The following is a 3,679-nucleotide window of genomic DNA, read 5'->3' on the forward strand; positions in this document are numbered from 1 at the left end:
CCCAGAAAGGCCTTCCCTCAGGTCCAGCTGAGAAGACTTTTCAAGGGACAAAGCCAGTGACGGATCATGATCCACATTTGAGAGGCTCCCATGAGGAGAGGGGGCCCGGGGGGGGGGCGGTTTCGGATGGAGGCAGGGACCAGGTGAGCCAGGTGTCTCAGGCTCGGGAGGGGACACCAGAGACTGGAGCCTCAGTGTGAAGCTCCCTGGCAGGCCCCCTTCATCTGCCCTTGGGTTTGGGGTCCTTCCTGCAGGGATGGGGGTGGACAGGCTTCAAGTGCCCTGCCCAGACAAGCCCGACCTTGAGCAAGGTCAGCCTGGTTCTAGCCCCCCCAGTGGATCCAGAATGGCCAGGGCATCCCTCCACTTCCTGGGAGCTTTCTTGCAGGGACCTGATCAGCTTCTGGGCCTCTCCTTGGAATGGGGGGAAAGCCAGGGACCGACTGAGGGACCCTGGGTGGGTGGGGTTTGGGCAGAGGCCAGGCAGTGAGGCTCAGAGCAGCAGCAGCCGGCTCTCCCCCGCCTGTGCTAGGGAGAAAGAGCTGCGTCAGAGGGGACTTGCCCCAAGATCTCCAGGCACGGGGGAGAGAAGGTGGACAGAGTGTCAGTCCAGCAGATCAGACAGACTGTCCTGTCTCAGGGCCCAGCCTCCTGCTGCAGAGATGGGTGGCGGACCCTGCAGGGCGCCAGCCCTTAGAGCCTGAGGCATTCTGGGCTGGGACCTGCTTGTCAAGGCCTGGAGGGGGTGACTGGGCAGGGACTCTTTCCGAGGGCAGCCCGGCCTGCAGACTCCCCAGGACCCCTCTCTGGCCCCACATCCTGCAAGTAGGGAGGGACACATGTTCTCATCTGCGCAAGGCCACACTGGGACATGGGGTTGGGTGCTGCCTGCGGCCCCACCGCAGCCCGAGTCCTGTCTGTTCTTGACACGGGCCCTGGCATGAATGATGCCAGGAATGTTCCGGGCCCAGTGGGCGAGCCCTGTTGCCTGTCCACTCCAGAGACCGGCTCAGCTCCGCCGCCAGAGCAGGCACAGGCTTCCCGAAGGTGATTCCCCACGGAGGCCCCACTGCCCCCCGCCCAGGAGACCTATGGTGAGCTCCGTCTGTGTGCTGACAGGCGATTCGGTTGTCTCTGCAGAAAGCGGGGAGGGGGGTGCTCTGCCTCGGGGTGGGGGTGTCCTTGCCTCGGGAGGTCCCTGTGGAGGAAAGGCCCAGGGCTCGTCCAGGGCTGGGTGGGAAGGGGCTCTTGCTTCAGGCTTTGAGGTCAATCCCCTGTCGCTGGGGGGAAAGAGGGACGGTTGAAGGCCTGAGTCGGCCCCTGCCTGTCGTGGGCACTGAGGTCTTGCCTGTGTCAGGAGCAAAGTCTGGGACGTTTACCTGTGGGGTCTGACGGTGTTCTGGCTGGAGGGCGGAGCCGTCACCGTGCACAGAACCTGCCCCGCTTTGCTAACCCTTCCCAGCATCCCGTCCCAACGAACTTATTTAGCTATGGGCGTTAAAGTACACCTTTTTGAGTCAACTTATTTAGCTATGGGCGTTAAAGTACACCTTTTTGAGTCGTTTCAGTCATACATTTAGAAGCATTTCTGGATGACTGACCTCGAGCTGCAGACATTCAAACCCTTGGTAATGAGTAACCAGCAATTAACGACTTTTCCACAGAGAAAAGAGCGACATCAGCAAGACATTCCATGTTGTAGAAGTGTTTCTCTCAAATTCCTTCATGTCACCAAACGGTACGTCAACCTGTTTGTACGGCTTCCTTTTGTTTCCACAGCTGGGCACCAGGACAGGCCTGAAGGGTTTTCCTACGGAAAACTGCTCCCCCAGAGAGACCAAAGGCGGCACTTGGAGATCCGTCTGAGCGGGTCTAGTGTAGCGGCGGAAAGTGCTTCCCGGGAAAGAACAGAGCCAAGAGGGACTTGACAAGGAATCGTACGGGAGAGAGTTGTGGCAGAAAAACTTCACAAAGGGAAATGTTAGGGACATAAAATGAAAATTGGCTTATTGGCACCCCATTCTTCCTTGCAGGAATGGCACAGCAGCCCGTCCCCCAGGCTGGACTAAGGGCCTGTCCGGTAAACATGCAGGAGGAGAGGATCTGGGCTGGAAATCTGGCTCTGAAGGCCGTGAAGCTTGCGGCCCAACTCCAGGCCCCACAGCTCCGCTGCTTAGTCAAAGGCTCTGCAATCTGGGATCCCAAAGCAGCAGCGTCACAAATCACGACACCCCCCCCCCCACGCCTTGCACTTGAGCCAGCAGTGACACCCCCCCTTCTAGGGGACTGTGGGAATGGGACCTTGGCCTTGGTTCTTCAGCACGTCCCTGCAGAAGCAGCGACAGAATGCTGGGTCCTGGCCCCGAGGACCCCCAGAGGATTCCCACATACTCTCCTTCCCTATCGCCTTGTGTTCTGCCCTCAGTCTCTTCCTGAAGGCGCTTGGGAGATGCAGGCGGCGCTGCCTGAGTGTGGGACGCAGAGGAGCACGGAAACTGATAAGAAAACCAGGTGTAAAAATTGTCTTGCTTGGAGCCATTGCCGGCAGCTTGGGTCGGTGCCAAAGCACAGACTGAGAACCCGTGGAACCCAGGCCCAGCGCCCTGTTGGCCGTCGGGGATGGGATGCCAAGGCTGGCCGCGCTCGGCCCCGAGGCCCTGGAGGCCGGTCCCAGTGCGCTCCAGCGGGGACGCGGGGACACAGCCGCTGCAGCCTGTCGTCCTCCTCCCGCCAGCGGCGCGCCCCCTGCCCACACCCCCCCCCCCGCCCCGCCGAGGGTCTGGAGGCCCAGCTCTGGAGCCCGCGAGGGACGCGCGTGTCCGGGCACAGAGCACCTGGGGCCGCGGGTGTCAGGGACACGCGCAGCGCCCGGTCTCCCGCGTCATCTCCGGCCGCTGCGCTGGGAGCAGGAGGGACACTCGGGGGACGTGGCGGTTCCTCCCTTCCGGAGAGCGGGCGGGGACACGAGCCACAGGGCCAGGGACCGCTGCGCGGAGGGGGAGACCCGGGGCCGCCTCCGCTCCCGGCTGTGCCTCCGCCCTAGTGCCCAGGAACACCCCCCCCCCGCATCGTCCCCAACCTAGCCCGGCTCGGGGGCGCAGGAAGCTTGGTGGCACTAGGGCAGCCCCTCGGCTGCAGCGGCGGAGGGTGGGGCGGAGGGTGGGGCGGGATCCCTGGGAGGGCGGGGTCCCGCCCCGCCCCGCCCCGCCCCGCCCCGCCCCGCCCCGCCCCGCCCCACTCCAGCCTCGACTTCCCGGAGCGCGTCCTCTGCGCTGAGCGCCGCGCACGGTAAAGGAAGGAGCTGAGGATCCCGGGCGTACCTTGGTGCCCACCACCAGGTCCTGGTCGGCCTGCCCTCTCCCCACCGCCAGTGCTCAGTACCCCCCCCCCCCCGTAGTGCTCCCCTGCAGTGCTCAGTCTGAGGCCACCAGAACTGCCGGAGGGCTGGCAGGTGCCCAAGGGCTGGCAGGTGCCCAAGGCTCTAGGAACTCCACTTGCGCGTGTGGCCCTGCGGGGACTCTTTCCTGAAGCCTGGCTCCCCGCAAAGGGCCCTGGGGTCGCAGGGGCCTGCGGGCTCTCCTGCCCTCTCACAGACAGGCTCTCCTGTCGGAGCAGGGCCCACCCAGCTCCCTGGCACAGGCCAGCTGCCTCTTGGGGAGCAGGTGCTCCGTGGGTACCT

At 63.9% G+C, this 3,679-nt stretch overlaps 1 long non-coding RNA gene across 1 annotated transcript; it reads left to right on the plus strand.

The window, feature by feature from the left end:
* The first annotated feature begins 961 nt into the window (after positions 1–961).
* Positions 962–2,607, plus strand: LOC123944647. Its single transcript, XR_006818823.1, has 3 exons — positions 962–1,094; positions 1,665–1,738; positions 2,034–2,607. It is a non-coding gene; the product is annotated as an uncharacterized LOC123944647 (long non-coding RNA).
* The last annotated feature ends 1,072 nt before the right edge of the window (positions 2,608–3,679 follow it).

Source organism: Meles meles, chromosome 6 (assembly GCF_922984935.1).
Source record: "Meles meles chromosome 6, mMelMel3.1 paternal haplotype, whole genome shotgun sequence".
Classification (NCBI taxonomy): Eukaryota; Metazoa; Chordata; class Mammalia; order Carnivora; family Mustelidae; genus Meles; species Meles meles.